The sequence below is a fragment of the Mustela nivalis genome, assembly GCF_964662115.1.
Source record: "Mustela nivalis genome assembly, chromosome: 18".
In the NCBI taxonomy this organism is placed as follows: domain Eukaryota; kingdom Metazoa; phylum Chordata; class Mammalia; order Carnivora; family Mustelidae; genus Mustela; species Mustela nivalis.
Window position 1 is genome coordinate 34,588,322 of NC_139037.1, and position 22,070 is coordinate 34,610,391.

Below are 22,070 nucleotides of genomic sequence, written 5' to 3' on the forward strand. Positions count from 1 at the left end.
TCAAAGTGCAAAGTGAACAGCAAGTGCTGATGTAGAAGTTGCAGCAAGTTTTCTGGAGGATCTAGCTAAGATAATTAATAAAGATGGCTACAACAAACAACAGATTTTCAATGTAGATAAAACAGCCTTCTATTGGAAGAAAATGCCATCTAGAACTTTCAAACCTAGAGAGAAGCCATTGCCTGGCTTCAAAGATCCAAATGACAGGCTGACTCTTTTGTTAGAAGCTAATGCAACTGATGACTTTAAACTGAAGCCAATGTTCATTTACCATTCTGAAAATCTTAGGGTCCTTAAGAATTATACTAAGTCTACTCTGCCTGTGCTCTATAAATGGAACAACAAAAGCTTGATGACAGCCCATCTGTTTACAACATTGTTTATTGAATATTTTAAGCTCATTGTTGATATCTACAGCACAGAAGAAAAGATTCCTTTCAAAATATAACTGCTCATTGACTGTGTACCTAGTCATCCAAGATCTCTGATGAAGATGTACAATGAGATTAATGTTTCCATGTCTGCTAACACAACATCCATTCTATAGCCCATCAAAGAGTAATTTCGACCTTCAAGTTTTACTTAAATACATTTGTTAAAATTCTAATAGAAGCCACAAATAGGGATTCTCTGATGGGTCTGGGCAAAGTAGATTGAAAACCTTCTGGAAAAGATCCACCATACTAGATGCCAACAAGAAAATTGATGATTCATGGGAAGAGGTCAAAATATCAACATCAACAGGAGTTTGGAAGAAGCTAATTCCAATTTTCAAAGATAACTTGGAGGGGTTTAAGACCTCAGTGGAGGAAGTATCTGCAGATGTGGTAGAAAGAGCAAGAAAAGTAGAATTAGAATTGGAGCCTGGAGGTGTGACTAAATTGCTGTAATCTCAAGACAAAACTTTAATGGATAAGGAGTTGCTTCTTATGGATAAAAAGAAAGTGGTTTTTTGAAATGAAATCTACTCCTGGTGAAGATACTATGAAGACTATTCAAATGACAACAAAGAATTTAGAATGTTACATAAACTTAATTGATAAAGCATCAGCAGGGTTTGAGAGGACTGACCCCAATTCTGAAAGAAGTTCTATTATGAGTAAAATGCTACCAAATACATTACACAGAAATCATTTATGAAAGAGACAATGTGGCAAACCCCATTATTGTCTCAGTTTAAGAAATAGCTATACTCACCCCAACCTTCAGCAACCACCAGTTTATTTTTTTTTAATTTTTAATTTTTCAGCGTAACAGTATTCATTATTTTTGCACCACACCCAGTGCTCCATGCAATCTGTGCCCTCTCCGATACCCACCACCTGATTCCCCCAACCTCCCACCGCCCTGCCCCTTCAAAACCCTCAGATTGTTTTTCAGAGTCCATAGTCTCTCATGGTTCACCTCCCCTTCCAATTTTCCCCAAATCCCTTCTCCTCTCTAACTCCCCATGTCCTCCATGCTATTTGTTATGCTCCACAAATAAGTGAAACCATAGGATAATTGACTCTCTCTGCTTGACTTATTTCACTCAGCATAATCTCTTCCAGTCCCGTCCATGTTGCTACAAAAGTTGGGTATTCGTCCTTTCTGATGGAAGCATAATACTCCATAGTGTATATGGACCACATCTTCCTTATCCATTAGTCCGTTGAAGGGCATCTTGGTTCTTTCCATAGTTTGGCAACCGTGGCCATTGCTGCTATAAACATTGGGGTACAGATGGCCCTTCTTTTCACTACATCTGTATCTTTGGGGTAAATACCCAGTAGTGCAATTGCAGGGTCACAGGGAAGCTCTATTTTTAATTTCTTGAGGAATCTTCACACTATTCTCCAAAGTGGCTGCACCAACCTGCATTCCCACCAACAGTGTAAGAGGGTTCCCCTTTCTCCACATCCTCTCCAACACATAGCAACCACCACTTTAATTAGGAAGCAGCCATCAAGATCAAGGCAAGACCTTCTATCAGTAAGAAGATTATGACTCGCTAAAAAGTTCAAATGCTGGTCATGGTTTTTTTAGCAATAAAGTATTTTTTTTATACCACATCTTCTTGATCCATTCATCTGTTGATGGACATCTAGGTTCTTTCCAGAGTTTGGCTATTGTGGACATTGCTGCTATAAACATTCGGGTGCACATGCCCCTTTGGATCACTACGTTTGTATCTTTAGGGTAAATACCCAATAGTGCAATTGCTGGGTCATAGGGCAGTTCTATTTTCAACATTTTGAGGAACCTCCATGCTGTTTTCCAGAGTGGCTGCACCAGCTTGCATTCCCACCAACAGTGGAGGAGGGTTCCCCTTTCTCCGCATCCTCGCCAGCATCTGTCATTTCCTGACTTATTTTAGCCATTCTGACTGGTGTGAGGTGATATCTCATTGTGGTTTTGATTTGTATTTCCCTGATGCCGAGTGATATGGAGTACTTTTTCATGTTCATTGTTTTAGACATACTGCTATTATACTATTAACAGACTATAGTATAGTATAAACATAACTTTTATATGCACTGGCAAACCAAAACTTTATTTGACTTGCTTTATTGAGATATTTGGTTTATTGCAATAGTCTGAAGTCAAAACCACAGTATTTCCAAGGTACGACTGCATAACTAATTAATGGAAATAACACAAGAGTTTATTAGTAAGATTTATATTATCATGTTATTGATTATATTTATTTTTTAGTATAGCTTAGAATGTCAAAAAATTAAAATATCTTGATAGCCTGCTGTTAAAGATGTATTATTTAAGGTCTATGTTATATAGTATCACAAGAATTCCCATATTGTAAGATCAGAAAACCAATAAGGAAGTAGGTGAAATAATTTGTCAAAAGTCATATGTATAGCCAGTGATAGAGCTTAAACCTGACTGCAGGTATGTGTAAGTCCAAAGTCACAAAGTCAGCAAGGCACATGTCATAGCATGTATTTCATAGATTATATACTGACTGCTGTTGTGGTTTGTATTAGGATTCTCCAGAGAAGGAGAACTGATAGGGTGTATATGTGTGAATAAAGGGCAGAAAAAGATTTACTATAAAGAATTGATTCAGGCAATTACAGTGTCTGCTAAGTTCCCAGACCCACAGGTTGAATCAGCAGGTAGAAGACCAAGGAGAGTTGATGGTATAGTTCATCTGAAGGCCAGGAGGCTCAATACCCATTTCAAATCCAGAAGCAGGAAAAAAGCTGATCTCCCAGTTTAAGGCCATCAGGCAGGGAAAATCCTCTCTTGCTCAGGGAAGAGTCACTTCTCTGTTCTACTCAGGCATTCATAGATAAAGCCCACCCAGATGAGGGAAAGCAATCTGACTTGCTCAGTCTATTGATTTAAATGTTAGTCTTCTCCCCAAATACCCTTACTCTCATCTAGAACATCTGATCAAATATTTGGCACTGTGTGTCCCAATAAAGTTGACACAAAAAAATAAAATCATGGGGGCAGAGTGGCATGCAAAAACCTTGCAACCCACCAACAGTCCACTTTTCATCCACTTTAGATCACGTTTTTAAGAAAACTCAACTCTAAGTTTGTCTACAAAACCTATTTTCTTATCTGCTTTTTGATAAAATATAATTCTGAAGTTCTTGGCAATTAAGTTAAAAAATTATCTCTTCTAATAAATAACATATACAATAACATATACATATATACAAGTATATATAATTCATAATTGTTCCTTTTGGAACATCATATTGAACCCTAGTGCAGTAGTTTTATTTTTAAAATGCCCTATGTTGCTTAAAATAATCTATTGTGGCTGACTTGAATACGTCTTTTATTGAAAGAAGGGCAAGGGAGAAGAGAAAGAAGAAAAGAAAAAAGCAGCCAACAAATAAATGGGTCCTACCTCATCCAAAGCTAGTCTTGCCTCAAGGGTAGTACATTTGAAACATTCTATGCCTCTGTTTTTGGGGCCTTACAGAAACTCATTTATGCTCATTAGCCTTCATCAGTAGGTCCTGCCAACAGCCAGCATTTTTTCATTACACTCATTTTTCAGCAAAACCTCATTAGCTGAAGAAACCAAGCAGATGCTTTATACATCTCAATTCCAACTGGAGACACTGCACCCGCAGTATTTTTCCTGTAGGAGCCAAGTAACAGGATACAGCAGTTTGAACACAGGCACATCCTGACTGGAACACATTGGCATCTTGTTCTGACATTTCCAACCAAGCCAAAGCAGCAACATGGAGAAAATTAATAGGGAAGCAGAAAAAGGTAAGTAGAAATACCAGAGGAATAACAACATCAAGCATAGTTAAAGAGCTAAACTCAGCTCAAGAGGAGAGCTGGCCAGGGAAGAAACGGCCCTGTAGGATCCTGTATTTATACGCCCCATTAATGATAATATAAGCTTTCTACTTAAGAGGAAAACAAATGAATTTTTAAAAAGTATTCCCAGATCTCAGACACATAGGTTCAAATGCCGGAATGAATAAATCAGGCCATGTCTTTTGACAGCAGGCCTTTCAATGACTGCAATTATCTTGGAAGAGAATACTGATCATCACTTTGTCACAATGAATTGATTTGTAAAACTGTATTCCCTCCTTTCTAAGCACTTGCTGTAACTGGATGTTTCTATATTTTTATCTTAAAGAAATGGCAGTGCCAAAGATCTTGCTACTTCTTGGAAACAATGCTAAAATGCTACATGGGCCCAGATGGAGAAAGCCTGACTCATGGTGTCCACACAGCTTTAATCACAACCAGAGGGAGGAACAAATTATGGAAAACTTATAGCAACACATCAGGAATAACTGATAAAATGAGATGAGACAGCGGAGGCAGAGGCAAAAGAGGGAAGCAGAGTTTCCAAAACTCTGGTCATTTCCCTCTCAGGGTTTTTGTCATTTCAAAGGGCTTCAGTTCCTGGATTACCACCAATGAAAGGCCTCTAAAAGGTAGATGAAAGGAAACCATATTTTTAGAATCATGGGGGCGGGGTGGGGGTGGAGGAAGCAAGCAGAGCAAGCCAACTTGCTTTGGTTTTTCCCTTTTAGGTGCTTGTGCTGAGAAGATCAGTACCCTGATGTCTGAGCTGAAATGGTCAGAGATGGAAGAGGCCGTTTTTATCACCTGGAACTTGGGGAAAAGGGTAATGAAAAAAATGTGAAAGTATCTATGGGAGAGACTGGGTGGCAAGACTCCACTTAAGCCAGAGCAGCATAACTTTGTTGTATTTGTTGTTGCTGCTCTGGTTTTTTATTTTAATTCCGGGATAGTTAACATAGAGCAGCACAAGTCTGAACTATTGTATATGCTAAGATTCTGCCCAATATTTTGTGTGAAAAATAAGTTTCCTTGATAAAAAGTCAGTAATCCACTTGATGGGTAAGAAGACTGAGGCCCAGCCAGAGGAAATGGTCCAAATCCAGGCCTCGGGACTGATTTGGTCCAGAGCTCTCTCTAATATGTCAGACTGCTTCATCTTACTGGTTATATATCAACGGGTCAGTACACTAGAGAAATGTTAAGTACGTGACTCTACTTAAAAGCTGAAATGGACAGGCCACATATGCAGTCATTCCAATATGACAGCCACCTAAGAAGGGTGGTCTTAAAGGAAGAGGAGTACAAAAACCTGTGCTGCTTTCTCTTTCAGTATTTTATGCACATCCCAAGGACAAGAAGCTTGGACTAGTAAGACAGTGCAAGGGAAAAACTGTGGCAAGATTTATGGCTGCTGGCTTAGAGATCAAACAGCTACAGAGGTATCCAGGAAGCTCTAGAATCCAGCAAGCCTTTAACCATATATTGCTATCTTCACTGGTTGAGGCCAAACTGTTTCTAGTGTGGATTCTCAGAAAGGACCTGACTGCAGAGGAGACACCAGACCATCACACTTAGCAGAGTAAACCTAAATGTCTTCCAGACCCTTGAGAGCACAATTCAACAATGTTGTGGACTAGAAATGTTCCCACCTTAGAGGGTTTGCTCATTCATTCATTAGTCCAGACATCATGGCAGTTACTAGGAATGGCAGAAAGACAGATGAAACATTACCCCCATTCTTCATGAACTCCCCATTTAACAGAGAAGACAAACTATTCTTGTAGTTCAGTAGGATACTAAATACAATGCTCTTAATGGTTGCTCTGAAGACAAAAGAGGAAGCATCTAATTTAAACTCAGAAAATTACGGAGAACTTTATAGAAAAGGTATCTTAGCTGTTGGTTCTTAAAGGATAAAAACTTGCCATTCGTGAATTTATTTAGTAAATATTTCTCTTCAGCTATGTGACAGACAAATAAGACAAAATCCTTCTCTCATGAAACTTATATTTCAGTCTGGGTGAGATAGAGAATTAATAAACAAAATGTACAGGTAACTAAATAATGAAAAACAATAATAAACTGGATAAATGTAAAGGGTAATATAACAGAATGACTGAAGATATAGGAGCTAATTTAGATTGATGGCCAGAAAATAATTCTTTTCGGGGTGTCATTAAATTTGAGACTGAATTCAAAAACAAATGAGCACTTCATGCAGAAGGAATACCATGTGCAAAGGCCCGGAGATTGAAACCCTTGAAGGATTTGAGGAACTAAGAGGAGAGTGTCTGGAACATAACAGGCAAGCAAAAGAATGATAAGAGATGGGGGTGGAATTAAGGCCTAGCAGTGCTTACTAAGGCAACGAGGCATTTGGTTTTCAACCAAGTGAAATGAAAAGCTACTGAAAGGGTTTCAGGGGCACCTGGGTGGATCAATGGGTTAAAGCCTCTGCCTTCGGCTCAGGTCATGATCCCAGGATCCTGAGAGCAAGCCCTGCATCGGGCTCTCTGCTCAGAGCAGAGCCTGCTTCCCCTCTCTCTCTCTGCCTGTCTCTCTGCCTACTTGTTATCTCTGTCTGTCAAAAAAAAAAAAAAAAAAGTTTCAAAGAACAAATAATCCAATCAAGAAATAGGCAGAGGACATGAACAGACATTTCTGCAAAGAAGACATCCAGATGGCCAACAGACACATGAAAAAATGCTCCATATCACTCGGCATCAGGGAAATACAAATCAAAACCACAATGAGATATCACCTCACACCAGTCAGAATGGCTAAAATCAACAAGTCAGGAAATGACAGATGCTGGCGAGGATGCGGAGAAAGGGGAACCCTCCTACACTGTTGGTGGGAATGCAAGCTGGTGCAACCACTCTGGAAAACAGCATGGAGGTTCCTCAAAATGTTGAAAATAGAACTGCCCTATGACCCAGCAATTGCACTACTGAGTATTTACCCTAAAGATACAAACGTGGTGCTCTGAAGGGGCACGTGCACCTGAATGTTTATAGCAGCAATGTCCACAATAGCCAAACTATGGAAAGAACCTAGATGTCCATCAAGAAGATGTGGTATATATACACAATGGAATACTATGCAGCCATCAAAAGAAATGAAATCTTGCCATTTGTGACAACATGGATAGAACTAGAGCATATCATGCTTAGTGAAGTAAGTGAAGCAGAGAAAGACAACTGTCATATGATCTCCCTGATATGAGAAAGTGCTGATGCAACATGGGGGCTTAAGTGTGTAGGAGAAGAATAAATGAAACAAGATGGGATTGGAAGGGAGACAAACCATAAGTGACTCTTAATCTCACAAAACAAACTGAGGGTTGCTGGGGGGAGGAGGGTTGGGAGAAGGGGGGTGGGGTTATGGACATTGGGGAGGGTATGTGCTTTGGAGAGTGTTGTGAAGTGTGTAAACCTGGCGATTCACAGACCTGTACCCCTGGGGATAAAAATATATGTTTATAAAAAATAAAAAAATTTTTAAAAAGTAAATAAATAAATAAGTGAATGAGTGAATAAAAGATAAAAAAAAAGTTTCAAACACGAAAAAGACAATGTAAATTACATTTCTTAGAATAATAGTAATAAATATATATATTGAACATACTATATAGGCCAGGCCCCACTCAAGAATTATATTATGATGGCTACTATATAGACATGGGTTGCAGAGGGCAGAGTGGACACAAGGTGACGTGGGTTATAGCAGTGAGAATGAAGGAACAAGTGGAAAGATTTCATATTATTTAGGAAATAGAATTGGCAGGACTGGATTTGGAAGGGGAAAAGTAGTGACAGAAGAAGAGAGAAAAGAAAGATTACTTTTATATTTTAACAGAGATTAAAAGGAAGAGGGAATGTTCAATGGTGTTGAATATCTGGGAGGCCAAACAGACTTGAATCTGAAAAGAGATCACCAGATATATCAATTAGAAAATCATTAGAGGGGCACCTGGGTGGCTCAGTGGGTTAAGCCTCTGCCTTCAGCTCAGATCATGATCTCAGGGTCCTGGGATCGAGCCCCACATTGGGCTTTCTGCTCAGCGGGGAGCCTGTGCCCCTCCCTCTCTCTGCCTGCCTCTCTGCCTACTTGCGATCTCTCTCTCTCTGTGTGTCAAATAAATAAATAAATCTTAAAAAAAAAAAAAAAGAAAAGAAAAGAAAATCGTTAGAAACACTTTGCAAGTCGTTTTGGTGGAGTGATGACGGAAGCAGCTAAACTGTACAGTAAGCAGTGACTGGAAGTTGAGGAAATGGGAGATAGTGGCAAGTACTTTTCTACAATGTCTGAAAGAGAAGGAGACAATGGAAGTTAAGACAAGTCCTTAAGAGAGACACAGTCAAGGAAATAGTTTTTTCAGTTTTTTTGGTCAGGAGACAAATGTGTTTATAGATTCAGGAGAAAAAATAAGTAGAGAGAAAAAGGCTGAAATATAGAAGAAAGAATGGGTATCAATATAGAACATGCAAAAGATTAAGGGGAAAAGTTGAGTAGGTTACTGCCTACCATTGGGGGCTTTCCTTGGACTTCTGGGATTCAGAAGAAAAAACAAGGATGACACAAGGATGTCAGTATGTACTCGAATCCATTAATTTAGCTTTAATCTTTATTTTTCTGGACCCTTCTGAGAACTTAAAACTCTATCTTCCAGTTTTAACAATTTTGCCCTTGTACAACATGAAAGGCTCACGCTCTGCTACAGAGGATTATCCATTGTTCATTACCACATTGAACTCATATATTCTTGGGCTGATTTTACTAGTTTCTTCAGTCTGTAAATAATATTATTAGAAGAGTCATAATCAATGTCCACTTATCTGACCATGACACAGTGTCCCTTAAAATTCATCTTCATCACCCAGGAGCTCCTGGGTGGCCCAGTTGGCTAAGCATCTGCCTTTGGCTCGGGTCATGATCCTGGAGTTCCAGGATCAAGTCCCGCATCAGGCTCCCTGATCAGTGGGGAGTCTGCTTCTCCCTCTGCCCCTTCCCCTCTCACGTTCTCATTCTCTCTCTCTCTCTCATTCTCTATTTCTCAAATAAATAAAATTGTTATTAAAAATAAATAATATGAAAACTATATGCATTAACGGAATATGGTCTTCTAGCTTCTGAAAGTAATTTTTGAAAGATTTATTTCTTAGACCTTATAGTCTGACATTTCTAATTCAATATTATTCTTAAGAAGTATGGTATACAACAGGATAATGCAATCTGACAAAAGGCAATGGACAATAAAGTTGTAACTATTCCAAATCAAAGTTCAATATATGGCTAATTTTCAAAATGGAACTATATTCCAAATTTTAAAAAAAGAAACTGTCTAAATTAAAACACTGGTTTGCATGTATATAGGGACAGGCTTAATCAGAGACATACACAGAGATAAAAGGAATTTAACACATCAAATATTCAAATTAATTTTTTCTAAGCTGAATATAATTTTAAAAATACATTTAAATGGCTCCTTAATGAGGCCAATGCTTCCTTTACATCCTTCCCAATTCTTCACAAATTCAAAATCTTATCTTCTACAAAGTAGCCCAACTATAATGCCTAATCAAGAGACTATAGAAGTTTATACAAGAAGTATTTTATATATGATGGTCATCAACAAGGTCAAACTCTTTGACTATTTAAAAAGGAAAAATAAATGAAAAATGTTCCAACTTAGGAGAAAGCAAAGTCATGGCAGAAGCTACATAGTGGTTTTACATTCCTACTGGTAGGTAATTGGCTGATAAATGAATATTTATTTGTTGGCCTAGCTATATGCTAATTGTTGGTACAGGAGAGATGCAATAATGTAAGTTGTGCTGCTTCCAACTAATCTAAGTCATAATTAAGGAATGATGAGAATATAAAAAATGGCATTAGTAATAAAAGCCCTATTAACAATGATTCTTTGCTTAACCAAACTTTAGGCAGGCTCCTGAAACTTCTCTTAGGCTCAGCTGTATGCTTTGTAAAATTCAGTTTTAGCAAGAATGCTGCTAATGATATCTGATTATCCTTGATTTCTCATCAGGCTCCTCATCTTCCACCATCCCTCAGCTGAGGATAACACTCATGATAACACTGGCCTATCTTCAACAAAGAACCCTGTTAGGTTGGTTTAGCCAGAATCCTCCTTCCCTGTGACATTTCCTCTTGGTAATTTTCCATCTACTGACTCCTACCCTGATCCTTAGCTATAAATTCCTACTTGCCCAAGCTGTATTTAGAATGATCCAAGTCTCTCTTCTCTTACTGTAAAATCCCATTGCAATGGTCCCTATACCTCCTATGATGGTCCTGAATAAAGTCTGCCTTATCATCTTTAACAAGTGTTACTGAAGTAGTTTTAGTCTTTAATCTCATGCAGTAAGTGTACATTTTTCACCACACTGTACCCACCATGTATACCACCATATAACTATGAACACCATCATGTAACTATGGTATACATGGCTCACCTGGCCACACTTCAGTACCCCTGGGTTCCAGCTTCAGATCTGTACCTGTGCGACCTTAGACATGCCACTCCTCTTTGAAACATTTCCTGCTCTACAAAATGAGGGAGTTAAAGAAAACACTCTTGACAATCTTAATATTCTCTTAATACTTCTCTCTTAATATTCTATCATGTATGTAAGGTATAGGCAATAAATATAAGTATACATATAATACATAAAACCATAAATTTTGAACTTTATCAGAAAAATAAGAAGAAATCAACTCCTCTCTGTTACAGTTGTGGATAGTTTCATGGCTTATACAGACACATTCAATTAATAAGAAAAAGACTCCCAAATCTGGGCAAAGGTCTAAAACAGTATGTTTAGATCAAGTACGTTTTAGGGAAGGAAAAATTGGGGGACGTGATTTTCATTTTTATTATTTTTATTTAAGTGTAAACTTAAATTGTTTTATCTTATAATCCCTTGCTTTATTTTCATTAGCTAATGAACACTATGGAATATAAAATATTTCATGTAGTAACAGAAAAGCATTAAGTAGAGACCTTTTAATGAAATAGCAATTTAGCCATACTAGTAGTCTTAAAAATGTTATAATGATGTATTAAACATCAAATCCCTTTTTAAAAAGATTTAGTTAATTTATTTATTTGAGAGAAAAAAAGCAAGCACAAGTGGGGTGAGGGGGTGTGCGGGAAGGCGGTAGACAGAGGGAAAAGGAGAAGCAGGCTCCCTGCTGAGCAAGGAACCAGAGGTGGGACTCTATCCCAGGACCCTGAGATCATGACCTAAGTCAAAGGCAGACATTAAACCAACTGAGCCACCCAGGTGTCCCTAATCCTCAAATTTAATCATCTCTTATTAGGATAAACTTCTAGAATATAAATGATTAGGTGTTTGGTAAAGGGAAGCTTGATAGAGCCAAATGAAAAAAAAACAATATATGAATATTTAAGATAATATTTTATAGAAATAGCGTGAAAAATAACTGATAGTAAAAATAAGTGTTAGTAACTGCAGAACTGAATATCCAACAAGGCTGCAAACACACAATAAGGGAGCCTATGCATAGTAATAAGCCAAAGTGTTGAAAATATAATGTTTTTCTCCAGACTTCATAGAATTTTTTTCATTCTCTTTAAAGATAAAGTATACTACTTATAAAATAAACTATTTGGGATAAAATGTATTTTTATTTTATTGCTATTTTTCAATAATATTTATTTAGCTCTTATGTGTCAGACATTTTTAGAGCTTTACATATGTTATCATTTTATCATATATGACCACTGTAAGTTAGAAATGATTATCACTATTTAATAGATGAGGAAAGTAAGGCTTAGAAAGATCAATTAAATTGTCCAAGGTCACACAGTTAATCAGCAGGTGAGACTGGTTTAATAGCTGGTCCTGTATCATATAAAGCCACTATACTATGTCACCTTCATAAAAATAAAAATAATCACATATAAATGTGGTATTCTTTAATCTTCTGGAAAATAATTTGTGCAAAAATTTTATACACCTGTATTTTCAGAAAACAAAATATGAGCCCTTTTCTTCATTAATTTGAAAAATGAGAGGCCAACAAGTGTACATGTTTGTAACTGAGATCTGTATAAATATGTACATGATTTAGTAAGTACTGACTTTCATCCTAAATTTAGAACTTCTGCAGCTTAGAAAATAAGCTCTTATTATGACTAAAAAGCATTCCTTTCATATTGGCCTTTTCTCCAAAGACTGTCAAAGTAGATCAATCCATTTTAATTGGCATATTAAATGTGCTAGTCTACTTCTCAGATTCAAAGCTTGGGTGTCACGGAAAATGATAAAAGTGAAGCTGAATTTTCTCAAGGGTGCTTCAACACACATGATCTGGTCTATCATGATAATTATGACATAAATGTAAAATATTGCTTCAAGTAGCTGATCAAAAATACTCATATTTTATTCACCAGTACAATGGCAAAAATACCTGGAACTCTCTAAGGACCTCACGAGAGAACATCACTCCTTGAGGAGGTAGGGGCTCCTAAACCCCAGTCCTCTGATTTAGAAGAGGGCATCTCCTTGTAAAATGGCTCATTAAATAAGAGCGGGTTATAATAGGACTAAATGATAAGGTTTTCTTCAAAGATCAACAGACATTTAAAAACTGTGAGTGGAGGGGTGCCTGGGTGGCTCAGTTGTTAAGTGTCTGCCTTTGGCCAGGTCCTGAGATCAAGCCGCACATCAGGCTCTTTGCTTGGCAGGAAGCCTGCTTCTCCCTCTACCACTCCCTCTGCTTGTGTTCCCTCTCTTGCTGTGTCTCTGTCAAATAAATAAAATCTTTAAAAAAAAAAAAAAGTAAAAACTGTGAGGTTCAAAGTTAGGAAAAAAGGGGGAAATAGGCAAGTCACAGGTAAGTTCATAAATCTATTTATATTTTTGAGAAAATATGATTTTTTTTCCTCAGAGCAAAATGCCAGGAATATAAGTAGGCCCCTTGGTTGGACCAGAGCAGAAGCATAAACTGAGACCTGCAGTAGGTTCATTAAAATAACATTGGATCATAATATTCCTATACACCTTTGTTTTGGACTAAAAGCCTTGCTTTTTTACTCGGATCTATTTTTCTTCTTTTATATTTCAGACATAGCTAAAAGAAGTCTTTATCTTGTTGATGAAATATTTCATATCTCATGCCTATTATTAGAACTTTTAATTTTAATAAGTTCAGTGGGTTAATTAGAATGATAATATTACATATGTTTAAGTTCAGTTTTTTATTTCCAATTTAACATTTTTCACAGTTCTGGATATTTTTGATTAAGGCATTAAATTTTCATTGCCCATGGTATAAATACTAGTTGATAGGAAACTCTTATTTCCCTTAAAGACTACAAACAGTATTACCTGAATAGAACCTCTGTGTAGCTATAGCATATGCAGGCTAGGCTTTCAGAAGCATTTTTGATGCCTTGACTATTTTATTCTGTTTTATTATGATAATCACTAGAACTTCTGTTGAGTACTCAAAAATTTATTCCCATGCTTGTAGATAAATTTGGCTTTTTAGTCCCACACAAACACTTTCTTTCCTTGCCAAGCTAATGAAGTGGAGCTTTTTTAATCCTTTAAGTAGAAATTATGTCTTAAACTGACTAAACTATTTGGGAGCATTAGAATGAACTGAACCAAATAAAACTGAGCCTCATGCAAAATTTCCTTAAATCACTGAAGATTAATAAACCTTTAAAAATTGTGAACAGATTTGAAACAAGAATAGAAAAGGGAAGCAGGTATAAGTCCATATTGTAGGAGTACTATATAATGAATCTACTAAATTAGGAGAAGCTTATAACCTTTCTTGGATTGGAGCAAACTCAGTTCCTGAACAGATGGTCTACTACCATTTAATCACTCTTTAACTCCCTACAATCTGGCTTCTGGGCACACTATTCACTAAAATCACTCAAAGATTACCAATAACCTAGGATCATGGAAGCCAGCAACAGAAGTGCTAGAAGGAATTTTATGAATCATACCCAGACAAATAGTTTTATAGATTAGAGAACTGTAACTGTATTAGAGACACACTAGGAGACCTTCCCCAGATTACCCCACAGGTGAACCATGCAAGGTCTGAAGACTCATACCTGGAATTCTGCCAGTGCTGTGCTATTCCGCCAAGTCAACTAGGTAGTTTGCCTTCTTGAACCATTGTCTAAGTCAAAATCCTCCATACTTTTTCACTCAGTGATGCCGTTTTACCTTCTTGCTAAATGTCTTTGTTCTGCCCTTCTTTTGCACATCCCTTTGTTTTCAACATCTGCACTCCCCATACACTGGCAAAGAACTAAGCCTCAGGCCTGGCCTTCCAAAAATTGTCTGCTCTCATTGTTTCAGTTTCCACCATGAACCATGTTAATAACAACACAACCTTGTACCTTTTCTTTTGATTAAATACTGGGCACCTTGATTAACTACTATGTCTGAAGTGGAACTATCAACATGCAAATAAAAATAACTAACATTTGGGGTACCTGGGTGGCTCAGTCATTAAGTGTCTGCCTTTGGCTCAGGTCATGATTCTAGGGTCCTGAGATTGAGCCCCTCATTGGGTTCCCTGCTCAGTGGAAAGCCTGCTTCTCCCTTCCCCAATCGCCCGCATGTATTCCCTTTCTTGCTATCTCTTTCAAATAAATAAATAAATAAAATCTTTTTTAAAAAAGAGATAACATTTGTTGAGTACTTAACTATAAACCAGGAACTATTTGAGATAATATTGAGATAATATTCTGATTTTTGAATATAAGGAACCTAGGTTACACAGAGGTTAGTCAACTTGCCCAAGCTTGGACTCAAACCCATGGACTGTGTTTCCAGAGCTGTGCTCTTAATTGTTTTGCTAGGCAGCAATAAAGATCTCCTCTTTGTACCCTTGAATATTAAAATAACGTTTTAATATCAGAGTGCTTTTTTGTCTATGACTCTTTGTTTGATATTGGAATGGCTTATTTAAAAATTATGTTGCATTCTCCATTCCAGATTAAAATGCTTCAAAGTATAGGGATAGAGGGAACATTCCTGAACTTCATAAAATCTATCTATGAAAGACCCACAGTAAATATCATCCTCAATGGGAAAAAGCCTGCAGCCTTCCTGTTGAGATCAGGAACACGATAAGGATGCCCACTCTCACCACTCTTGTTCAACATAGTATTAGAAGTCCTAGCAACAGCAATCAGACAACAAAGAGAAATAAAAGGTATCCAAATTGGCAATGAAGAAGTCATACTCTCTTTCTTCGCAGATGACATGATTCTTTATATGGAAAACCCAAAAGACTCCACCCCTAAACTACTAGAACTCATACAACAATTCAGCAATGTGGCAGGATACAAAGTCAATGTACAGAAATCAGTGGCTTTCTTATAGACTAACAATGAAAATACAGAAAGGGAAATTAGAGAATAGATTCCATTTACTATAGCACCAAGAACCATAAGATACCTGGGAATAAACCTAACCAAAGAGGTAAAGGATCTGTACTTGAGGAACTACAGAACACTCTTGAAAGAAATTGAAGAAGACACAAAAAGATGGAAGACCATTCCATGCTCTTGGATCAGAAGAATAAACATTGTTAAGATGTCTATACTGCCTAGAGCAATCTATACTTTTAATGCCATTCCGATCAAAATTCCACCAGTATTCTTCAAAGAGCTGGAGCAAATAATCCAAAAATTTGTATGGAATCAGAAGAGACCCTGAATCGCTAAGGAAATGTTGAAAAACAAAAATAAAACTGGGGGCATCACATTACCTGATTTCAAGCTTTACTTACAAAGCTGTGATCGCCAAGACAGCATGGTACTGGCATAAAAACAGACACATAGACCAGTGGAACAGAGTAGAGAGCCCAGATATGGACTCTCAACTCTATGGTCAAATAACCTTCAACAACACAGGGAAAAATATACAGTGGAAAAAAGACAATCTCTTCAATAAATGGTGCTGGGAAAACTGGACAACTATACGTAGAAGAATGAAACTCGACCATTCTCTTACACTGTACACAAAGATAAACTCAAAATGGATAAAAGACCTCAATGTGAGACAGGAATCCATCAGAATCCTAGAGAAGAATATAGGCAGTAACCTCTTCGATATCAGCCCCAGCAACTTTTTTCAAGATATGTCTCCAAAGGCAAAGGAAACAAAAGCGAAAATGAACTTTTGGGACTTCATCAAAATCAAAAGCTTCTGCACATCAAAGGAAACAGTCAACAAAACAAAGAGGCAACCCACGGAATGGAAGAAGATATTTGCAAATGACAGTACAGACAAAAGGTTGATATCCAGGATCTATAAAGAACTTCTCAAACTCAACACACACAAAACAGATAATCATATCCAAAAATGGGCAGAGGATATGAACAGACACTTCTCCTATGAAGACATACAAATGGCTATCAGACACATGAAAAAATGTTCATCATCACTAGCCATCAGGGAGATTCAAATTAAAACCACATTGAGATACCACCTTACATGACTTAGAATGGCCAAAATTAGCAAGACAGGAAACAACATGTGTTGGAGGGGATGTGGAGAAAGGGGAACCCTCTTACACTGTTGGTGGGAATGCAAGTTGGTGCAGCCTCTTTGGAGAACAGTGTGGAGATTCCTTAAGAAATTAAAAATAGAGCTTCCCTCTGACCCTGCAATTGCACTACTGGGTATTTACCCCAAAGATACAGATGTCGTGAAAAGAAGGGCCATCTGTACCCCAATGTTTATAGCAGCAATGGCCATGGTCGCCAAACTGTGGAAAGAACCAAGATGCCCTTCAATGGACGAATGGATAAGGAAGATGTGGTCCATATACACTATGGAGTATTATGCCTCCATCAGAAAGGATGAATACCCAACTTTTGTAGCAACATGGACGGGACTGGAAGAGATTATGCTGAGTGAAATAAGTCAAGCAGAGAGAGTCAATTATCCTATGGTTTCACTTATTTGTGGAGCATAACAAATAGCATGGAGGACAAGGGGAGATGGAGATGAGAAGGGAGTTGGGGGAAATTGGAAGGGGAGGTGAACCATGAGAGACTATGGACTCTGGAAAACATCTGAGGGTTTTGAAGGGGCGGGGGTGGGAGGTTGGGGGAACCAGGTGGTGAGTATTGGAGAGGACACGGATTTTATAGAGTACTGGGTGTGGTGCAAAAACAATGAATACTGTTACTCTGAAAATAAATTAAAAAAAAATTCTGTTGCATTCAACATCTATGTCATGAAACAAGCTCAATTATTCTCAAATCAACCTAGAAATAAAGAAAAAAAAAACAATTCCTGGCTGGTTATATGCTATTAATATTCTTTATGGCAGAATCCTGCAAATCCTGCCATAAAGAATTAAGTGTGTTTTCCTATTTACCAGAAATCCTCTGTGTTCTGATTAGTATAACACATATTTTAAAATAAAGTCAGTTTGCTACACAACCCCAGAAACCCACCACCCAGTTGCTATAAACGGATGTCTTCTACAGAGTTACCTTATCCCCAGTGGACAACTGTAGTGCAGAATACAATGAATCAGTGAAATATACACAGTCAGCTGCTTAGTTCGCACGTTAGTTAGACCTCTTCCAAATATGAAGGAGCAGCAAAGGCTGGAAACAAACACCACCTTCAAGCAACCATTATCTCATATTAAAATAGCAGAAGTGCTATAGTGTGAACAATGAAAATTTCATTCACAGATAATCAGTAGGTTGCCAGCACCAGAATTACCTGCAACAGAAAATGATGGACCCCCAGTAGGAAACAAGCTAGGGAGAAAGGAGAGGGGACTAACCACTCAGAAAAGAAGCTTGCTAACCTCTTAAAAGTACTTTCCTTTGGATAAGGAAAAGGGAAATCCCTAGTTAAATTACTAATGGTTAGGCTTGTGTACTTGGTCTCATCCTAATGCTAATAAGGAAGAAGAAATTAACAATTAGACCCCCTTACTATGACCAGCCTACATTTTGTACTAATGTAACATCTTTGCACTTGGTTTTCAGATCATTTCCACAGGCCTCTCAGTGTTCTACAGGCACAGATGCAACTATTTTTCTGTGATGTGATACTAAGGCAGGCTGCTGAGGAAACAAGCTACTTCCTCTGTTAACTCCTTCACACCATTATGAAAATTACTGCTTCCAAATGTTTGACATCTCTTCCTTCTTTCCTTCTTCAGTTAACACCTTAATATTGGTTCTGTTACTTGACAAAAGTGTGACCTTGGAAAAATACTAAACTTCTCTGAGAGGTTTATCTGTAAAATTAGTATAATAATATTTATTTCAGAAGACTGTTGAAATCACACACAATACTATAAAATACTTTGAACAGTGCCTATAAACAGGAGCACAACTGGTTATTTTCATCTCTCTCACTTCCCTTTTCTTGTCCTAGAAGACAAGAATATGATGTATTCTCTGTGCTGAAGACCACTGTCCCAGAGGCAGGCTTATTAACTAACAGCTACAGTAGTGTGGCAAGTGCTGTAACATAGAGTATGAAGAAGACTATAGGAAGGCAGGCTTAACAGGGTAGTTTCCAAACCCACAAGACTTGCTTTCAGGGAGTAATCTATGGGATGATTGGATAATATGGTCTTTTGTATAATTTTATCTTTTCCAAATCAAATGTGACATAAGAAAGCAGGGAAAGTGAAGCAGACACTATTACCCTACTTATAAGAACAAATGACAGACTAACAGTTTGGGATAAATTATTCTCTTTTAAATGTTTCTATACCAGGCAATTTGAATAATTTTCACACTTAATTTACTTGCTTTGCATCTACTTGTGGCCATCACAACTGCTTAATGAACACCTACTCTGCTCAAATCCCAGTGTTAAGGTCATCAACCAAGAACTGAAGCACCACAGAATGTTGATGGAGAGAAGATACTTAACAACAATGAGATAAGACTCAAGCATAGGAGGTGAGGAGTAGGCTTCTGGTTCTAGACAGCAGAGTGCATATACTCAATTCTTATCTCTCTTTAGCCTTACAGAAATGACCACAAAGATATTTAGAATAAACACAGAAGACTGAAGCCATAGCAATGAATAGAAAGAGGGCCATCAAAGAAGTACATCAGTACATTTCCAGTACAAAAGATGGTAAATGGAAGTGCATTAATGAATAAAGAACAGTACCAGAAGGTTATAAAACCCAAACTATACCAACATACCAGAGTGTCACCAAAATGCTGCCACAGGTGTAGGAGGTGACCCACCAAAAAGAGGGGCTCCACAGAGGCACTTAGTTTGCAGTTACTTACAATGGAGGGCAGATAGGAGAATTGGGGCTTAACGTGTAACTGATTAAAGGCTGTAGGAGCCAGCTCCATGCCCCACATAGGGAACTACAGTCATCAATAAAACAGGGTTCTCTCTTAATATATTGAACAAATTGGCTGTGGTAAGTTAATGTTTCTAGTGTAGGCAATAGCTTCCTCAAAGTAAAGCCCTTCACATTTTGGCATTTGGTAAAGGTGGGGAGGGTCTAGTTTGCTTCCCACCAGATCCCTGAGAGACAAAGCTTCCAATCATATCCTCCTCACCTCTTGTTGAGGTGGAGGGTGGAGGAGATGACTTAATATATTGAGAATAACCAGACTGTCTATCATAGTAATGCATAATTAGGTAAATGAGGAATTACCAGATATATGACAAAATAACCAGAAGGGTGAAAGAGAACCACCACATTAATGAAACATAAAAATTATCTTGGACATTATGCTTCGTGAAATAAGCAAAAACATAAATATTCCATGACTTCACTTATTTGAGGTACCAAGAATAGGTAAATTCATAGAGACAGAAAGTAGAATAGAGGTTACGAGAGGCTAGAGGGAGAGGAGAAGGGGAACTCATTGTTTAATGGGTAAAGAGTTTTGTTGGGGATAATGAAAAGTTTTGAGTACAGATAGCAGTGATGGTTATACAACACTGTAAATATATGTAATGCCAGCAAACTGTAGACTTATGAATGGTAAAATGAGAAATATTAGGTAATGTATGTTGTACCACAGTAATGAAAAAAAGACAAAAATCAGTTTGGAAACTCAACAAATGGTGCTGTGACAACTGAATAGTCACATGCAAAGAATGAAACTGAATGCCTACCTCACACCATATACAAAATTAATTCAAAACGGATCAGAGACCTAAATGTAAGAACTAAACCTCTAAAATTCTTAGAAGAAAACAGGCATAAATCTTCATGACCCTTGATTAGGCAACAGTTTCTTAGATATGATACCAAAAACACAAGAAATCAAAGAAAAAACAAATTAGACTTCGTCAAAATGAAAAACTTCTGTGCTTCAAATAATACAATCAAGAAATTAGACTGGTAGTCCACTGAATAGGAGAAGGTATTTGCAAATCATATAAGGGACTGATATCTAGGACATATATATAAAGAACACTTACAACACAATAATAAAAAGATAAGTGACCCAATTTAAAAATGACCATGGTACCTTAATAGGCATCTTTCCAAAGAACATATATATACAAATTGCCAATAAACACATGAAAAGATCCTCAACAACATTAGTAACTAGGGAAGTGCAAATCAAAACCACAATAATATACTACTTCTCATCCATTAAAATGACTATAATCAAAAAGATAATAACAAATGTTGACAAGAATATAGAGAAATTGGAAACGTCATACATTGCTGGTAGGAGTGCAAAATAGTGCAGTCATCACTTTGGAAAACAGCCCAGGAAGTTCCTCCAAATGTTAAACACAGAGTTAGCATATGACTTAGCAATTCCACGATATCCAAGAAAAATGAAAACATGCCACATGAAAACTTGTACAAATTTCACAGCACCATTACTCAGAATAGCCAAAAAGTGGAAGCAATCCAAATGTCCACCACCAGAAGAATGGATAAATAAGATGTGGTATATACATACATTGGAATGTTATTCAACCATAACAAGGAATGGCATACAAACACATGCTACAACATTGAAGGAGTTTGAAAACATTATGTGTAGTGTAAAAAGCCAGTCACAAAATAGTACATATTATATGAAACCTCTTATGTGATATCTCCAGAATAGAGAAAATCCATACAGAGAGAAAGTAGATTAGTAGTTGTCTAAGGCTGAGGTAAGGAGAAAGAGAAAAGTAGAGGAAAGTGGAGAGTGACTGTTAAAAGCCACAGAGTTTCTCTTGGGGGTGATGAAAATGTTCTAAAATTAATTGTGATGAATATTCTAAGAACTGCTGATTTATGCACTTTAAATTAGTGAACTGGGTAGGATTAATTATATCTCAATAAAGCTTTAATTAAGGAGAAAAAGATGATTCAAGAAACAGAAGCAATCTTAATTCTAATTTCTACTCACAGAAAGACATATGAAGATAAACTATCTAAAGAAAGGGAGGTGGAAACATGATGGCCTAAACTCAGTTTTCCCTACTGCTCTTATACAATTGTTCACCCTGAAAATAATTCAATGGATAATAATGACTCTGGGATCTGCAAAGAAGTCAGGCTGGACTGGCTAAGCATGTCAGGACTTGATGCAATGTGGTCAGATTTCTGAGATACACATATGGGCAGAACACCAGAGAAGCCTGTGGCCTAACACAATCAACAAGCATAAACTGAAAAAGAAAAACAATTAAAGTCTGTTCTCTCTGGCTAAAGGACTAGAAAACAGGAAGCACAACAGAGACTGAGTTGGGGGATCCAACCCTAGTGCCTCCGCTGAGCTCCCA

General features: G+C 37.4%; 1 protein-coding gene across 4 annotated transcripts in view; it reads right to left on the reverse strand.

Annotated features, from left to right (window-relative positions):
• PHKB (phosphorylase kinase regulatory subunit beta) overlaps positions 1-22,070 on the reverse strand; it is a 233,927-nt gene that overhangs the window by 55,885 nt on the left and 155,972 nt on the right. The gene's annotated exons all lie outside the window — the stretch shown is intronic.